We start from the raw sequence: 20,549 nt of genomic DNA on the forward strand, positions 1-20,549 counted from the left end.
ATACATTAAGGTGGTCCATTTTACTATTTTACATTTTATTTTAAAGGTTGCTCTTATTTATTTCTAGTACACCTATGTAATAATGTCTATAGATTATATGCACCTGAAAGTTAAATTTATAAAATGTACTTGCTATGTAATTACCACTGCAAATCAACAGATTTCTTGATCAAGTGAAGTTATTTAGATTTCTGCTACTGATATTTTGTAAATAATATGAAAAACAAATTCTTATTCTGTCTCATTTTTATCAAGTAAAAAATTTAAATGTTTCCAAACATTGTTTTCTCACTAATATGTTTTCTTTTTGATGTTACGTTTGTTTTCCAATTTTGAAGCATATTTTCAGTTTGGCAACAGACACAATAGATATTTCACATTCTGTTATTTGATTGGAAAGAAAAATAAGTAATATTTTGTCTTTGAATACAGAGTGTGTGTACCTTGCTTCAAATGAAAATAAGCCACTTATTATCATAAAATATCATGGCCTGAAAAGATTTCATGGCTATAGTGCTCAGTGGGAATATAAGTTCTAAAAATGTATTAATCTTCTGAAATGTGAACACCTGCACCTTTGTTTTTCTCCTTAAAATATGGGTTACATTTTTACCTTGTACCACCGTGATTATCTTTTAAAAAATATCAACAGCTTGCCTCTTCATACCAATGCCCAGTTACAAATTCCAAATGTTTTGTCACATTTCTTCTGAGCAATGCCATCTGCAAGAGGTGGCATTTCGTGGCTGTTTACCCTGACTCCCTCCAAGAATTCATCTGCCACTAACTAATGCTGCCTGAATAGGGGGGATTAAGACTCTGATGCAACAGAGACTATTGATAATATGGTGTAATTGGGAAAAAATGAAGATAAATGAGGTTGAGGATGGAGAGGCAATTAGTTGAGCCGCTTGTACAGCTGTGTTCTCGGCCTAGCTCCCCTGGCCTTTTCTTCAGTGAGGTATGTGCAAATTAACCATAATGACAAATACATACTCCCCAAAGCTCTCAGACTTTGTAAAACTTGAGAATTTACTTTCCACTTCGGATAACTGAGTTGGTTGTTTGGTAAAGTTGTTTTAAATGGTCTCCTAATGTCCTTATCACACAGGACTACTGCACCTGCTATACTTCAGGAATAATGCCCCCCATACACACTCTGCATGTTTTGCTTTAAGTTGATGTCAAGCTATTATTTACAACCTGAGTACACTGAAGACCCAAAACCTATTTTACCTTAATTGTGGTCCATTGTTTAGGACAGATTGGCAATGTTTTCATTTTTACATGATTAGACGCCAAGGGAACTCTTTAGTCAATGAAAAGAAGCTTCTCTTTTAATTTTAGGAAAATAGTCTGCAAATAGCATTCTTTTTGATAGTTTTCAATTAAATGGCAGGGCTAGCTTTTCAAAGAAGCTCTAAGGGATCTTTAGAGATTGGCAAAACCAATAGTTTCAAGGATAAAATTTACATATTCATATTGAAATTTATTGTCATTATTATGCTTCCTAAACGAAAATGGCAACTCAGTAAAAATTCATCCATTAATATATTTAGGAACTAATTAACCTAATTATAAGATCCCTTTTACTAACCTCAGAAATAGTTATGCAGGGTATTTAGTTAAGGATACTATCATAGGAACTAAATATTTTGAGGTCCAGTGTTTCTATTGGTAGCTTTTCCTCTATTTTGTCTTTGAAATTATTCTTTTTATTCTTGTGTTAAATGAGAATAATATCACTGTTTCCCTCTCTGTTGTTACTCCTTGTGAGAAAACAACAAATCTACACTAATAAATTTAGAATTTGTAACTGTACTAATGAAGTGTGGAGTGATGGATGTCTTTCCCCTTTCTATGAAAAGAAATGTATGAAGATATACTCTTTTTTTTTTTGCAGTTACAAAGTTTAATTTTAATTGTCTGATAACAAGTGTGCCTTTTATTAATGATTTAAAAAAAATATTAAGCTATAGAATTCTGTTATTTACAAAAGGATATGGAAATCTTATTTATCATCTTTCCCTGGTACAAATTAGAAATTAAAAATAGTTTAAATATACTCAAACTGAGTTGCTACAGCCAAGTACCTATAAAGTGAAAATTTTGTGTATGAATTTAGGAATTACCTTTAAAAAATGGGGATGGAACTTATTTGCCTGTCTTTAAAGTTTCCTGTTTGCTTCTGATCAGGTATGCAATAATTCTGGCCCAAAAGTATGCTTTATAAACGATAAGTGGTCACATTTCTGTGGAAAACCATCTTGCTTTGTCAGTGTTCTTACATAGGAGGCAAGTAATTTTCCAGTTATAGCTACATAGTCTCATAATTAAGGATTCAGAGTCAGTATACATCATCCAAAGATTTTTTTCCTTTCTTTGTATCCCTGGATAATTTTCAACAAATTTACTCCTGACTTTTCAATTCATAAGGAATAAAACTGAGGCAAGTTCTGTATATGCGTGTGTATCTTAGTATTTTTATTTTGATATTTGTTAAATAGTTTGTATTTTATGTTAATGGGCTGTCTGAACTTATCCACACAGTAACCGTTCTATAGGTGAAACTGACTAACTATTAAAATTGTATACAAGGAAATTTGGGGTGTTGCAGTACTTCGTTGCAAATAACTTGCCATCTGGTGTTGGGTCAGAAAATGCTATTCCATTAGTGCTGAGAAAACAGGCAAACATGAAGCAATTCCTGAGAGTATCTACCAGTCATCTTGCAACGTGCTTTCCTCTCTTCAGTCTGAAGACCCAGATTCTACTTATCCCACAGACTGCAGGTTCTGGCATATCTGAACATTGCCAAGCCCTATGACATTCTTTAGAGCTTGAGGATTCTGGACCAGGTAGTTCAGACAGGACACGGAAGACCTGTTTGATGGGCTCTGCAACTAAACAGCCAACTACTTTCTTTTCATCAGAAATAAAGAGAAAAGTTTTGGTTTTGTTTGGATATCTGGAAACAACTTGCTGGAAGCCTAATTCATTATCTACAAGTTCTTGGACATCTTCAACCTTTCTGATAGCATAACTCGGATCACGTGACAGGACTAACAATTTTCCCATCCCAAAATTCTGCTACGACATGTTCTTTTTTCCAGCCTGCATATTTGATTCCTTCCAGAAATCTGTGGTGATGCTGAACATGCTGCAGTTCATCCTCAGCGTTGGAAGCAGTGTAGATCATGCCACAGGACTTACACATGGTGGCTCCAAAATGTTTCTGACCTGCGTCAATGATGAGCTGGTCTTTTGTCTCTTTATTTGTATCTCTGGCATTAGTACTTTTCTGTTTCAAGAAGTTAGTAGATGTGACGGATCCCACAGGAGACTGTTCTTCAACTAGAGATCTTTTAGTATTGACTGAAGACACAGTGAAGATGGGATAGACATGGGACTCAGGAGAAACTCCCTTGTTCTCACTGAAAGACTCCTCTGAAGGAAAACTCTTTTCATTGGTTTTACATTCCCTTGAAGAAATGATTCTATCTGATGCAATCTTTATTAATTTCTCTTCATTTTTACTTCTTTCACTGAGCAGCTCAACATTCAGTTCTTTTTCTACTAACAAACACTTTGGCACTTGCCTTGTCTCAAAACTTCTTTCATTGACAGTCTCTACATCAGGTTCTTCAATAACTTCTGATTTATCCTTTCGGGTGCATCCCAGTAATGGCTTATCTTCCAGGGACAATTTTCTCAGAGAGGGTTTTTTCATACTAACAAAAAAAGCTGCTCCTCCTTGGAGGGTAACTTGTGGTTTGACTTTTTGGCTTAGAACTCGAGGAGCATTCAGATTATTTTCAGCTGAGTAACAATTATTCTCTTTCTCCACAACTGGCTTATAGGCCACTCAATTTTGCTTGGAATTTTTAGAATTCTTTGACACAGGCTTGATGCACTTTTATCCTGGTTGACATTTAGCAGTTAAACTCTTCTGTGGTTTTTGTTCATTTTCTTGGAGCAGACTGGTTTCCCCTGCATTTTTTCTGTCACACTGGGATACGATTTATCTTCATTATTAGTTTTTAGACAAATGGATCTACTCTCTTTTATCAGTTTTATCTCCAGTGGATTGAGGTACCACTTATCTTTGTTGTAAAAGGAAACAGTAGACACAGCAGATTTAAATGGTGAACCTTGATTTGCAGATGTCAATCTATTTTTAGACATTTTGAGTGGACTTGAAATGAAATGGCCTTGAGAGCAATGACTCTTTTCTTCATTTTTATCACTGTTTTGCAAAATGTGCTTTTTATTAGGTGATGGAAATATATTTTCCATAAAGTCTGAAATTAATTTCTTTGATGGAATTTCTGATAATAGGTTATCACAGTTCAAAGAATGCTGCTTCCTTTTCCTTGGAGTTAAAGTTGACATCTTCTTAATTGAACTCCTGCCCCTCAGACCTGCGACCTCCCCACAACCAAGTCAGTCTAAAGATATACTCTTTTCCAATGTTTTATTTATTTTACTTACATAAGAAACTAACCTAAAATTATTAATTTAAAACAAACATAGTAATTACAAATGCTTATTAACTGAGAACAACATGTCCAGTAGGATCTCTTTATGATTATATCCTTATTTCTTGAATATCGCCAAATTAACCTTTTATTAATTTTTATCTGAATTTTCCAATATGGTAACCATAAGCCAAATGTTGCTATCTAACTTATTCAAATAAAATAATTAGTAATTCAACGCCTCAATCACACTAACTACATTTCAAGTGCTATGGAGTCACATGTGGTTAGTGTGGACAATATGTAAAAACATTTCCATCATCACAAAAATTTCTATTGTCAGTTCTGGCCTATATTTCAGATTTACTACTTCTTTATTAATACAAATTGGTGAGATTGAACTTTAGGCAAAACTATGAATTTCAGAAAAGATAAATCAAATACTGTCTTCAATTTACAAAAGGATTCAGAATTCCTTTAATTTCCTCAGTAGGAGGACAAGAAGCTCCAATTTAAATAGACTCAGTTGATAAACAATTAGAAACACCTTATGATATGTTTACAAAGCACCATTATCTTTTTAAGACTGGAAAACTTTAGCAAGACTATTTAACTAAATCAGTGCCATCTTACCCACGATGCCCCTTAAATGAATCCAGTATCCAACATATGGAATGTGACAATGACAAGGCATCAGAAAGAAGTCTTAAGTTATCAATTCTATAAGAAGATGGCTGTGATATCAAGAATAATGTGCTATGATTTCTAGGAATAGTTTTGGAAATTAATACCTTGCTTCACTGTTCTGAGAATATACACACATTCTTGAACTTATCACATCAATTCACTAGTTCACCACACTATTTTAATGTGTGCAGCAATATAATTATAAAGAAAATCAGAGTACATTAATATTTTCATCAGAAATTATTTTTATTGAGATATTTTATACGAATTTACTGAACATTTTAAAGTCGACTACTTTCCAATGGGACTGATGCTGTGTTTATAATATAGAGACATACACAATATATGCAACTTTAATTTGTAAGCAGTTTTTCTGTAAATATGTCCTTATATAATTCTTATATTTTTAATTTACAGATATTCCTAATTTGAGAACTATAATACCTAGTTTTATTGTTAAATATTTCAATATCAATTATTGTGATTTCAGTTATCATTGCATGGATAGTAGATTCATAGAATATTAGTATTTTTCCAACCTCCAAATGATGATAATATTCTCACTTAAAAACTAGACATCCTCATTCTACCTTCTATGGATTTCAGTTTTCCTTTATATAAAACAATGGAGTTGAGCTGGATGATCTCAAAGAAGCATTCCAGCTCTGGCATTCTATGATTCTGTAAGTTGTTCCTATAAATAAATATTTCCGTTAAAATAAGCAGTATAACAAAGCAATGAGAAGCTAAACACAAAATATTGGAAAGTGCTTACTGTTGGTGGGAGGTTTAAGGATGTGAAAAGAGATGGGCACATAAATAAATGCAAGTTTTGGATGTTTTAGTTGTTCAGTTGCTTGGTGAGTTCATTGATATTTACATTATTATACTTTATAATTTACATATATGTTACATATTTGTTTCCTGTATTTCAAGTGTTTTTTTAAAAATAATAAAGGGAAAAATACACACAGTGGCCTCTGGCTACTTCATTTGGTTCTAAGACTCAAATTACTTAACATTAGGATGTGCTACATGGACTTTAGAGCAAGACTTCTTTTAACCAAATACTGATGAGAGAGAAGTAGATGTGTCCACATTTGACAGAGTGAACAAAACTAGCTTAAAATACCTGTCATTTTCTTATGAAATAGAAATACTAGAAATACTGTATTTTTTTATCAATTATCAGATAAGACAAGCCAAAATGCAGAAGAGTAACTGATTTTTAATTTGTGAAATGTCATTCCTAAGCCAGAGAAGATAAACACTGAAAACCCAGAAGATTTCTATCCATGAAAATGTTACTTAACCTTAATAAGTACAACATCTTAATAAGTGGGTTCTGATTTATATCAACCATGATTCTATTCTGCATTTTGGGCGATTCACCTGTAAAAGATCAAAACCAACTGTATGCATACACCAATAAAAATCAATTCAAGATAAAACAAGCTTGACATGGGGGCCACAGCCCTCTTTGCTGGTGGAACACATGAACATTTATGGTTTCTAAATTTACAATTACATATTTCCTCAGCCCTGTGGCTATAAAGTCCAATGAATTGTGACTTCCAAAATTGTCAAATATGAGATTGCACCTGGGTAGAGGCAAGTCGTTTCTCTTTTGAGAGTCTGTGAATATGACTTCTAAATAAGAGTAATAAAGGATGTCCTCTGAATGCTCATGTAAAAATGAACCAGTGATGAATTTTGGCTCTGAGAGAGCAAAGAGCAGAGGGTTGCAATAAGTCTTCACAGTTCTGGGGAATTACATAGGGAACAAAATTATCCAAATAGTCTTCGATCACAGTTTTGGTGTAAAGCTTAATGAGCTAAAACTAGTCAAGTTGCTATTACTAAACTAATGCCTTTAAAATTTAGTTAATAAATTAATGCTAGTACAACGCATGGATTTTAACAATCTAATGTGGAATATAGCTGATCCTAATTTAATTTGAAGGTATTACATATATACATTTAGGATCACTGATGACTGTAGTGTTAGAAAACAATGGTTTTTTGGGGTTTTTTTGCTTTATTTTGTCCATTTTCTACTCATATAGTAGATATGACATACAGGGTTTTTTGACACCGTGCAAATGAAATTAAATTGTTATGCCACCAAAACAAAGGAAACAATTCAATCAAGTGAATACACATTAAGAATTTGGATTGTGAGGCCGTTACTATTGTCTTTAGTATATCTTATTGAAAATACCCTATCCCCATTGATTTGTCACCAGTAATTCTATCTGCACCAAATAGCTAGGTAGCACTAACACCTCAGAAAAGACAACTGAGTCACAATAAGGGGTAAATTAAAATATGCTGGCTAGATTGGTAACTACAGCATTGTCCATACCCTATTCCTTCATGTTAAACATAAGAAGAGAAATAACAAATTTTAATTTGTACTTACGGTAACAGTATATTTCAGCTAGAAGGAACTTTTAAAATAATCATTGTTTTTAATCATTACTTGTTTATTTTTTTTCTTCAGATCTTCATTGGAGTATAATTGCTTTACAATGTTGTGCCAGTTTCCATTGTACAACAAAGTGAATCAGCTGTATTTATACATATAACCCCATATCCCCCTCCCTTGAGCCTCCCTTGCACCCTCCCTATTCCACCCCTCTAGGTCATCACCAAGCATCAAGTTGATCTCCTTGCACTATGCAGCAGCTTCCTACTAGCTATCTATTTTACATTTGGTAGTATATATATGTCAATGCTACTCTCTCACTTCATCCCAGCTTCCCCTTCATTGTCCCTGTGCCCTCAAATCCATTCTCTACATCTGCCTCTTTATTCTCACCCTGCCACTGGGTTCATCAGTACCGTTTTTTTAGATTCCATATATATGCATGAGCATACGGTATTTGTTTTTCTGTTTCTGACTTACTTCACTCTGTATGACAGACTCTAGGTCCATCCACCTCACTGCAAATAACTTGATTTCATTCCTTTTTATGGCTGAGTAATAGTCCATTGTCTATATGTATCATATCTTCTTTATCCATTCATCTGTTGATGGGCATTTAGGTTGCTTCCATGTCCAAGTTATTCTAAATAGTCCTGCAATGAACAATGTGATGCATGTATCTTTTTGAATTATGGTTTTCTTAGGGTATATTCCCAGGAGTGGGATTACTGGATCATATGGTAGTTCTATTGTTAGTTTTTTAAGGAACCTCCATACTGTTCTCCATAGTGGCTGTATCAATGTACATTCCTACAAACAGTGCAGGAAAGTTCCCTTTTCTCCACACCTTCTCCAACATTAATTGTTTCTAGATTTTTTGATGATGGCCATTCTGACCCATGTGAGGTGATACCCCATTGTGGTTTTGATTTGCATTTCTCTAATGACTAGTGATATTGAGCATCATTTCGTGTGTTTGTTGGCCATCTGTATGTTTTCTTTGGAGAAATGTCTATTTAGGTCTTCCACCTATTTTTGGATTGGGTTTTTTTTTGATATTGAGCTGCACCACCAAACTAGCCTTACAACCATTGCTAAATAAACTTCTCTAGGCAGGAAACACAAGAGAAGGAAAAGACCTACAAAAACAAACCCAAAACAATTAAGGAAATGGTAATAGCATACATGTCAATAATTACCTTAAATGTAAATGGATTAAATACTCCAACCAAAAGACACAGACTGGCTGAATGGATACAAAAACAAGACCCATATGTATGCTGTCCACAAGAGACCCACTTCAGATCTAGGGAAACATACAGACTGAAAGGGAGGGGATGGAAAAAGATATTCCGTGCAAATGAAAATCAAAAGAAAGCTGGCATAGCAGTACTCATATCAGATAAAATAGATTTAAAATAAAAATGGGCAGGTGGAACATATCCACCTGAGATGTGACTATGCCATTGTACTCTGGAAAAGAGTTTGAAAGGTACCAAAGATGGTATTTGAAAGCTGGTGGCTTCAGGGCTCAGCTGTAACACCACTGTAAATTACACCGTGATGAACATTCATGTCCATAAAACTTTATATTCTAAAATATACATCTATATATATATATGTACAAAAGTGGATCTGCACTAGGATGCAGGGTCAGGATAGGGATTGAGCTTAGGTTGGGAACTAGAGTAGACTTCACAGGGCATATGAAGGTGGTACCTCTCCTTTAGCAGAAAAATGATCTCCATTCTTAAAATAAGTAAATAATTACTCCTCACATATGTTTGACAATTAGAATCTATAAAGTATATTTCACATCCATAATTCCCTTTCATTTTCACAACATGAACTCATGACACAATGGATATAAAATGGCTTTGGAATAAAAAGTTTTGTATAACCTATATAACTACAAAGCATTATTGCAGTTATACAGAAAAGTTTGCTATCCACTTTTCCTCCCACATATATTTCCCAGAATTACCTTAAAAATTAAGAAAAAGATAGTCATGAGGACTAATTCATTCAAATGAACTATCTGTATACACTCTACAAGTTTATGAAATAGTCATCACACATACTGGGAGTTTGCAATAAAAATACTTAGCATTTGCAAAGTACTTTTAGCTTTTGAAAGCACTTTCAAAGCCATTATTTCATTTTATCTTCACAACAGTTCTACCAGCATCTCTAGGGAACAGATTCTTATTTTCCTTAACATCAATGTCACAGAGTAGGCAATCAATCAATGTTTATTAAATGAGTACATGAATGAAAGGAAAGAAGAATAGACAGATTGTGTGAAAATAAATAAAAGAAAACTCATTTAAAATGGAATCAGGAAGCCCTGAAGGGGGAGCTTTCAGGCACCACCACTCAGACCCCACCAGGAGGAAAGAAGTTCTCCTTGCCCAGCAACAGCACAGACAATTAGAAGCCATCACCACCCTCATAAATAGCCACTCCCAACTTACTCTTTTCCTTTATAAAAGCAAGTCCTCTTCCTCTGTTCTTTGGACTTGTCTATGGTTCACTATAGTTTGTCCAAAACTGCAATCCTCTGCTATTCCTGAATAAAGTCATTTTGCTGGTAAAGAACTGGCTCTTTTGTTTTTAAGGTCAACAGTTATGTGGATGTGTAAATGAATAAAAAAAAGCAGTTTGTTATTAATTTTTATGGTATTTCTTGGCAATGTATCTATAATCTGTCTCTCCAAGTCTATATATTTCATGATGTCTTAGATGGTTAAGTATACAACCTTGTGCCTTATTCTTCTTTAGTATTACAGTTTGAGGGCTATTTCCTTTCTGACTTATATTGCATTCCTATCTTTAGGAATATCCTAATTCAGTATACTTTGTATAACTGAGTTCAACTCAGACATGAAATTCTCTGAGTGCTTCCATAAAGGGGTGAAAAATGTAGATATGCCTACACTTGCTTTTATTTTCTTTTTCTTTGCTTATTTTACTGACCATTCTAATCCAGTATGCCTGGACTTTATTTTATTTGAGCCTCTTTTATGTTCAAGATCATGCCTTTTCACAGATTTCCAATGACTCCATTTCAACCATCACTTGAATTTTGCTTTTGGGATAACTAGGCTCCACTGTTTTGGTTGTTCCAATTCTGCCTAGCTTTATATCTATCGGCCAACACCCACCACCGCCCTCTTTCATTTACTCTGACACATGCTATCAAAACTATCAGCAACAGATCAAAATATATTAAAATCTAGTGCTGTCAGTGGTTTGAATTTTTTCCAGATTCTCTCTGATCATCTTTTTATGTTACCTTCCATGCCTAATACCTAAATTTTCCTGTACTAATGCTCCCATCACTAAGACAAGCTTATCTTTCAAATTGGAAGTGATTCAAAATACTCCATTGATAACTACTCGATGGCTGACTTTGTTTGCAGTAGTAAATCACAGCAACAAATTAAACATTTTCCTTTGAAGTTCCCAAGTTGAAACTTATTACATAATTGTTCATTATAACTATCTTACCTTTAGGTACACTTTTCTGTAGGCTGTTTAGAAAGCACAACAATGTTAGTCATAAAATTTCCACTTACGTATTTATTTTGGACTTTGTGTGGAAATACAATTTTTTGTTTTTATTGACAAAAGTATCTTTGTCAATAATGAAGACAGAGATAGAATGGCAATACAGTGTAATAATCCATAGGACTCCAGTGTAATGTATAGAATGAGATGCATACTACATAATCAGCATTTGGTAAACATTTATTGAGTACCTAATATGTGCTAGAAGCATCTGTTAAAGTTGATATAATTGATCTATCCTTTATCCATTTATCATACCAACTTTATATTAAGATATTATTCTATGCAAATAAACATAAACATGAAAATTACACAATTACCATATTGCTGCATAAGTGTAAAGAGTTCTCTAGTATTTCATAATAAAGCAGCTAGAATCCCTACAGTTAATTTGTACTTTTGAACTCAAGCGGGTCATTTTATTAGCCCTTGTAGCTAACTGATTACATATACAAATAACAAAGAAATTGATTTTTTAAATTAGAAAAAGAAAATCTAATGAAAACCTCCAATACAGATATGTTGGTGTTTGCAATAAACTGCAACAGGAGAGGTAAAGTGCACATGACTTGTTTTTAATCTTAAAAAACAAGGATTTCATAATTGTTACTTTGTCATTTATATGATCTTTGATTCCTTTTGCAGGGAAAGGGTAGGGAATCCATTAGTGGGCCCATTTTCATGAAAAAAAAAAAAACGCTAGTTATCATAACAAATAAAATATTCTGTTCACCACCAGCGAATTGAAATCCACTCTGTTGCTTTGAAATGTGAGCAGAGTTATGAATCCACAGTTTGGGGATATTTTCATTCTAATTACATTGTATTCTTATCCATTATGAAGTCACCAAAATCTAGTAACCTGTGTATTGATGGAACCAAATGTGTTCTCAATTTAATTTCTTCACAGTGAGTTATTTTGCCATGGAAGAATGTTGGCCTTGGAATTAAAAGTAATGTATTTGACCATATACTATCTGTCTGAACTTAGCCAACTCTTTGAGCCTTTTGTGGCTTTGGTTTCTTCAACTACCAAAAGGGGATAATCATAATACCTGCTGTGCTTACTTTATAGGAGTTTTGTGATAACCAAAGGAAATAAACAGATGTGAAAATTGATTTGTAAAATATATTGCTAAACAAATTTGAGACTCTGAGGAAATGATCCACAATATTTTTTCACTTTTGCCAAGTCTTATATCTACTAAGAAGAGTCCAACACATGAATTTGAAAGCAAAGGAATGCAGCAACACCTCAACTGATGAACATATACTATGAAGTACATGCTAATCAACATCTCCACGAAAGTGTCTAAGCATTCTTACTATTATAAATGGCAATAACACGTGTTTGAAGAGAAGATGAAACATATCCATAACACAACTAATTTCTTTGTAAGTATTTCTGTGGTTCCTGTAGTTCATTAGCATTAAATGTAAAAACATCTAATATCTACAAACATTACTAAATCTTCAGTGACCAGAACGATTTGTGATGGTAGCATTTACTGACAATGAAGAACATGATGTACAGAACAGCTGTTGCTTTCAATCTGCCCACTCTTCAAATTCTTTGTTTAAATGTAAAATTTGTTCTTTAAAAGATGATATTAACTATTTTGTATAATCACCCTAACATATAATACATGCTTCAATAATATGATCTCTGTCACTTAACTAAACTTCTCTATCTAGTCTTTGCAAAAACATTCAAAGATCATTATCAGGAACAAAACAACAAATCTAAAACTCTTGTTTCCTAAAATTAAAAACAAGGTATGTGCCCTCTCCCTCCCTCACTGCAATATATTGAAAATAACACTAAAATATTTGCATTGGAAGTTCTTAGTAGATCTTATCTTCCTCTTTTTTTAAAATCAATTTCTTTGTTCCTTGCACATATCTCCTGTCAATAAAATGAAAAATGATATAGATTTAGGAGAATAGTGGTCTCAGTGTAGCATCTCTCATATTATTATTCCAGTATCATCTGTTACAAAGTAAGACCAATTCCCACATCTAATTACAAACAGGATTTCAGAGTCATTAAACAAAATACATTTCCATTAGTGTTGCTGTAAGAAGATAGGGGGAGAAATGAAGATTAGTTCATGCTGCACCTCTGTTTTTTAAGTTTTGAAGATTTAGACCTCTGTACTCAGAGACCATAAATTTGTAGAAGATCAGCAAGGTGACAGACATGTAAAATGCTTCATTCTCAATAGTTTAACTGTGCTACTTGCATTTCTATCATTAGTTTTTTGTTGCATTGCATTTAGTTCTTGTAATAAATATACGAAGAAACTGAAAGATTCCTTCCTTATTACTTGGCAGGTGCCCGGAGGTATTTCCTTGTGCTCTACAAAGACATATTACTTCCACTCCAAAGTAAATTTGGTACAACAAAGCTTACATGTGAAAATAGATTACTTGCAAGCAGGTAATTTTGATTCAATGAGACAAAATTATTTTTTCTGCTATTAAAACACAGTGCCAGTTCTTAGAATGCAAGGAAGGTTACAGACTAGATAAATCAAGTAAAGTAGATCATGCAATATGCCTAAATGGCTGAAATACAAACCAAAAGGTATATATTTTCTTTCAATGAGTGCCTGCAGTTCCCATTAACGTTATACATCCAGGGAAGACTATACCCTGAAGCACTGCTGAATAACTGAAATACATAATCTATTGCACTTTATTTAGTTACAATGTTTCTCACAGAAAGTCTGTTCAGGTAGTTCAAAGAGAGCTTTAAAGTGCTGTTATTCATAGTATGTTAAGCCATACAGCTCACAGAAATCAGAAGTGTTCTAAACTGAAGGAGGTAAATATAATTGACTTGGTCCTACAAGCAGAGGGGATAGAAGGCTTCTCACTTGAGTTCTAACTCTTTCAAGAACAATGACAAACCCAGTTCTTCTTCCAGCATATGTTACACTAATACTTTTACCCTTTTATTGTGAGGACAGAGGGATTTGGGCCAGGGCCACTTTCTTTATCATGTACAGTTGAGAAGCATTACATAGCAAGTCAGTGTTATCTAATATGTATGAAGAAGATATACTCTTGTTACACTAAAATTCTAGAAAGTAACAGAAGGTTCACAATAAAACCATATCTGCATTATTAGTTTTCTAAAATCTATGTATAGGTAGTCTCTGAACCAAACAGCCACACTTACCTATGTATAGAACACTTCTCTTGCCCTCTTCTGAAATTAGAGTGCCAGAAATAACCACTCACCCTGTGCACAAAGGTAGAACTACCACAGCTGGAATTGTGCTTAAATGTCATCTAGTTCCACTTCCTCTTTTTACGCATAGAAAAGCAGAGTCAGATACAGGAAGAGAAATGCTTAAGGTCTCACAGCTACTTCTTGGCAGAATTGCTTCTAGAACCCAGATCTCCTAACATTTAATAATCTGCTAGCTTCATCTGCAACTTTCCAACTTAACTTCAAATGCACCCTCTTATTTTTCCTCATTTCCAAAACATCCTGGCAGTTCTTGTTTCTTGCTTGAGGGCAGGGCTTCAGTTTGATCAGATATAATCCAGTTATCTTCAATCAACACAACTATTTCATAAAGTGCAATATGTACCAAATATAAATAACTGTAACAGATAATGATACCATTCAAAGTGGGAAATAATCAGAAATAATCAGGAAGACTTCACCTAGGAGGAACAGCTCTCTCACCTTCTTCTCTTTTCTCCTTCTTTCTTTCACACACACCTCCAGAAACATTACTGCAGGATATGAAATGCTCTTATTAATGTAGATGTCTGTTATTTCCAAAGGTAAACACAGCTCAGAAGGAGGGTAAACAAGGTTGGTGAAGAGGAAAAGGAGAAGATAGAGTTGGAAAACATCAACAAGAGACAAAGAAGCTAGATAAAGTGGTAATTTAGACCTCAGGCCATTCCACAGGTAGACTGAAAATATTAATTTAGCTCCCTGAGAATTTAACTCATTGTGATTCTGTCAGTAGAAACAGCAGGTAATGGTAATGATGACGAGTCTTCTGCAAATGAGAAGTATATGTTGATGCTTGTCCCAAAAGTGTCTTTGTAACACAAAACCCACAAGAACTTTTGAAAAGAAAGTTTAACTATCTATATGCCAAAGTATGCACATCTCTTCCTATAGAAAGCCTAAAGATCCAGAAAACAAGGAAAAACATGCATTCTATAAATTACTTGTATTCATTATTTCCAATGGTAATAACATCAAAGTTTATAATTTTCTACCAAATTAAGGTGCAGTTTTAAATTGGACCTCATTAGCAATTTAACTTCTACAGCCTATCTGGACACTTTTCCAAAATATAGATGACACAGAAAATCTTATTTTCCAACTTTATGCCATTACTCCTGTTTAGATAGTTATGTGATTTTTTCTTCATTGATTTTTTTTCTTCACTGACTATAAATTATCAGCTAATTGAAGATTTTTACTAAGTGTTGTCTGGCACAGAGACAAATTAAATACATAAGTGCACAGCAACTTACAGAGAAAAGTCTGGATGTAAAAGTAGCATAGAAAGCCAACCAGGCTCACTAGGCTGAAAATATAAAATCTTGTCTCTATTACCATTAACTTTCTCCTATTATTAAACTCTGTAACCTTAAAGAAGGCATTGGATTTGTTTGTGCCTTTCTTTTATACAATAACAGGAAGAGTACTGGCTTCTTACTTGCCTCACAGGAATAATACAAGGACATGAGGAGATCAAGAGCCATAGTTTTGCAATATAGTACTAGAGAGATGGCACCTTTATGTATTTAATAGAATTATTTTAAATGCTGATATGTATAGTATCTATATTTTCATTTTTATATTAGTAGAGGATTAAACTTTCCATGTTTATAAATGTTATGCTAGAGTGGTTAAAGCACTAAAACAAAATGTTTCCTCCTGTTTTGTTGAATGGCAAATGGTTAAAAAAATACTTTGTCCATGGGGTAAATGTGTAAAAATAATACCTACCTTAACAACCCTAAAACACTCCTGGGAAACATGCACAGCACTCATAAAGATGAAAAACAGTCTTTCTTTGGTCTTGTCATCTTCACTCTAACACTAAAATAACAGCCTAGACAGTTTGCTTTTTTAGAATAAAAGATCTACCTCTTTTGCCTTTTGAAGCACTTGAAAATTTAAAAGAGAAAAACTCAAAAATGCTGACCGCATAATAGCTGACTATTCATGGTGGGTGTAGACATGAAAGGTTACAATATGGATCTGTGCCTACGCGTTTCTTTTCAACTTGAGCAGCATCCTCCTGCTTTTGCTAACTCGGCAATCATACAGCTGACAGATTCCTGGGTTTTCTAAATAATGCATGGGCTTTTCTTTTAACATGTCAGTGCAAAAGTATCAATTCTGCCCCAGTGCCGTTGGTGATGCTCATTTGACTTGACAGCATTCCATTAAACCAATGAGTTTTTCCCCTCCTGATGGTTCCTTAAATATTCCTCTGAGTAATGTATTTGTGGTTTTTTAAAAACAGATTGTGAAGGATGTTTGCATTTATGAGAAAACTCAATGGTGGGTAGATTTGGAAAAAAGGTACAACAACAATAAAACTTTATAACAGGACACTTCTCCCCGTTCTCTGGATTCCTCAAATGTCAGCCCTCCTACCCTCTCCAAAAAAGATCCACATTCAAAACATTTGAATTTCATAAGGAAATACCATTGAAATATTTAGTATTGCTTAATATCTCTCCTGACAATACAAAAATATTTATTAAATCATGCATGTTAACTTCAGAGCCTACACACTCAGTCCTTTATGGGATCAGGTTTGGTCTCCAGTACAATGTATCAATGCTCCATTGATTATGTCCCAGAAGGATAAAGCAATCTAAAAGCCAGAAATTTTGCTAGGAAGAGCATTTATGCTCTATTTCTATAATGAGGTATATATTTTTAGCAGAAGCTGCTGTCCCATAAAATGCAAACCTTGAGCATCTGGAGAAAAAAAACTTTTGCCTCTTGGTTAAAAATTATTGAGATGCAAATAAGTCCTGGAGGTTTCTAGAGGTTGCTTCGCACATTTCTGCAAGCCATTTAAGAGAAATATTAGGATCTTATAATGATCACCTAGTGGATATATTTGTAACTATTCACAACCCAGCTAGAGAGGCTTGACAATGTGATTCATACAGAAAAAGACACGTGGTCTGGGAGTGCATTAGGTAAAGTAGACACGGACTCAAATTTGGACATGGAGAATAATCCTTGTGAAGTGACTTTCATTTTTTGGCAAGAAAGAGAAGTTAGGAATTCTCAAGTTTACAAATTTTAAAATTTAGATATACCTTTCCTTAGGAAATATTGTGGGTTCAGAAAAGAATGAGGTGAAGTGTGAAAGTGCCAGACTAAGTGTTTGGGGCCCAACCTTCAGTTCTCTTTTTTGGTTGCACACAATCTCTATCTGTTAGGCTTTGCCCAGGAAACTCTCTCCTCTCATCAGCACTAACTCTCAAACTTTCATTCACACTAAGATGTAAATAACTGATAAGTGTGAAAATTATAATACCCTAGAGACCTTTGAAATGCACTTTATACTTTGCATTAGACGGGTACTAGGAGCATTGACAATGGCACAAACACTGATGCGATTTCCCAGAGTCCATGAAATCATCTGACTTACAGATCAGGCCAGCTCTGATGAAGTGTCTTATATTACCTGATTAATTGAATCAAATTTTGCTAAAGAAAACATGCTTTATGAGAATCCATGCCTAATCAACTTCTCTGTGAGTCAGAAACCAAAACTCTCACACATAAGTGAAATAAATATTTCCTACAGTAAGTGCCTACATTAAGTTTCTACATTGAGTTTCTACCCTAAGAGCCAATGATCTTAACTGAGATTTCTGGAAAGTTTCTCCAAATATATTCTTCTTTTATTCCTGAAGATCTACTCATTTTCATTGTGTGTACTCAGATTTGTGTTTTGTTTGGTTTTTCCTTAATTTTCTAAGTTACTGCTTAATTATTTGTTAATAGAATTTAAGCAGAAATATATTGAGAGTATTTAAATAATTATCTTATGTATAAGCCTTATCCTTTTATCATTAGGTGATACATGTGCTTACATACAGATAAAAAATATGTGTGTGATTTTTGGTGTGACAATTCCCTTGAAAGGGCTCTTATTTAACTGTTTTAAGGTTTAAGATTCAGGCCTAACTCTCCATGGTAAGCTGGGAGAGAAAGAAAAAGTCCTAAGAGGACGTAATAACTCCCTTGAGGACATACCTGAATCCATAAACAATGTATCTTAAGACATTTGAAGTAGTAACAAACTTCCCAGTATATGAATTCCTCTCACCTTGTTCATGCTATTTCAGTATGAAAGTCTTGCACAACCCTCCCTGCTCCCCACCCCAACCCAGAGTCAAATAGGCATGGCTTTATCCCTAGTAGTAATACTCTTCTCACTCTTTTGACTAACCTTTTTCCCTCTGAACAATCTTACCTCCACCTGTGACCAGCAGCCAAAGGTTAGAATGCTAGTCTAAGTTTAGGAGGATTTTATAATGAAAACACTGGTTTTGATGATAATACTGCTATTATGACCCTTTGTGGTATGATTTATTTCTCTGTTGTATATTTATATACTATAAACTTTAGAAAAGTCAGAGGCCAGTCCTCTCTCCCTACATCAACCAAACTATATTTCACTTCTTAAATTCTCTTTAAAGTCACAACCTTTGCTCTTCTTAACATTCATGGGGGCACTGGAGTTCCTGCTACTCTGAAGGATCAACTTCCCTTTAAAAAGGGGAATTTTAATGTTGGAATGTCATGAAATTTACACAACAAAGACCACAGAGTGAAGAATATCCAGCAAATGTGTGATGTATTAAAATGTAATTTTTGAAACCAATCTGTGGATATACAAACCACAAATTTACTTTCAGAATGTAAGATGTTGCAGCCATTTTGGTAAACACTTTGGGTTTGCTTCAAAATGTTAAACATAAAGTTATCATTCGACCCAGCAGTTCCACTTATAGGTATATATGGAAGAGAAATGAAAACATATGTCCACCTAAAATCTTGCATGTGAACATTGATAGCAGCATTATTTACAATAGGCAAAAAGTGGAAACAACTTAAATGTTCATCAACACATGAACTGCTAAAGAAAATGTAGACTATTCATATGATGGGATATTATTCAGGCATTAAAAGGAATGAAGCACTGATAAATGCTAAAGTATGGACGAACCTTAAAAGCGTATATCAAGTTAAAGAAACCAGACCTAAGATATCACATATTGCATGATTCCATTTATATGAAATATCTAAAATGGGCAAATCCATAGAGACAATATAATGCATTAGTATATTAGTGGTTGCCAGGGGCTGGGGAGTGGGAGAAGCAGGGGTGACCCTTAATAGGTGTGGGATTTCTTTCAGGGGTGATAAAAATTTCTAGAATTAGATAATGGTGATAGTTGTGCAAATCTAAACTTATTACAACAGCTGAATTGGTAGACCTCGAAAAAGATGGAGAAGTAGGACGTGGAGATCACCTTCCTCCCCACAAATACATCAAAAATACATCAACTTGGGGAGTGGCTCCTGGAGAACACCTTCCAAATGTCAGCAGGAAACCTCAGATCACCAAAAAGGCAAGAGAATTTCCACATAATTGGGTAGTGCAAAGGAATGCAGGGAAAAAGAGAGACAAAGAATTCTAAGGAGACCAGCCCCTCTGGGAGGGACCTATGAGAGGGGGTAAGGCTCCCACACATTGTGGAGCCCACTCACTGGTGGGGAAGGACAGGGAGAGACTTGGAGCCCCCAGAAGAGAAAGCAATAGACAGGTCAGCCGAGGGTAGAGTGGAGAGATCCCTGCAAGGAGCAGCCAGGCAGCACTCCCCAGCCAGCAAAGCTAATCTGCTCACCTGCAGTGGTGGTGGGGGCTGGGCACCGAGGCTTGGGCTTCAGAGAACAGCCACCAGGGAGAGAGCTGGGACTGGCTACATGAGAACAGCCTGGGGGGCAGGTATGCCAGCAAGACAAGAGGCAGTTTGGGGAAAATTGTGGGACGGATGGAGAGGCAGGGGACTTTTGTTTCAGAGTGCTTGGGAGGAACATCCCTCTCCCCAAACTCACAGCCTGCAAAGCTGCACAACCCACGGCTCCTGGACTGAAAAAGTCCACCCACCAGGTCCTGTGCCCACGCCGGCCTGCACACTGCTCCACTCCCTTCCTCCACCATGGGCCGTGAGCAGACACGCTGCCTGCCCACCTGCTGCTGCTAAGGGTCCTGTGTGTAAGACAAGTTATTGGCCACACCCTCCTGGCAGCAGGGGAAGCCCACCAATACCAAGGGTCCTATGATCAGGACCAACTTCCC

The 20,549-nt window shown here is 35.0% G+C and overlaps 1 protein-coding gene and 1 pseudogene across 1 annotated transcript in view; both read right to left on the reverse strand.

Moving 5' to 3' along the window:
- Window positions 1-20,549, reverse strand: part of DACH2 (dachshund family transcription factor 2) — a 632,298-nt gene that overhangs the window by 177,567 nt on the left and 434,182 nt on the right. The window lies entirely within an intron of this gene.
- Window positions 2,575-4,442, reverse strand: LOC130841756 (N-acetyltransferase ESCO2-like; annotated as a pseudogene).

This window comes from Hippopotamus amphibius, chromosome X, assembly GCF_030028045.1.
Source record: "Hippopotamus amphibius kiboko isolate mHipAmp2 chromosome X, mHipAmp2.hap2, whole genome shotgun sequence".
Lineage (NCBI taxonomy): Eukaryota > Metazoa > Chordata > Mammalia > Artiodactyla > Hippopotamidae > Hippopotamus > Hippopotamus amphibius.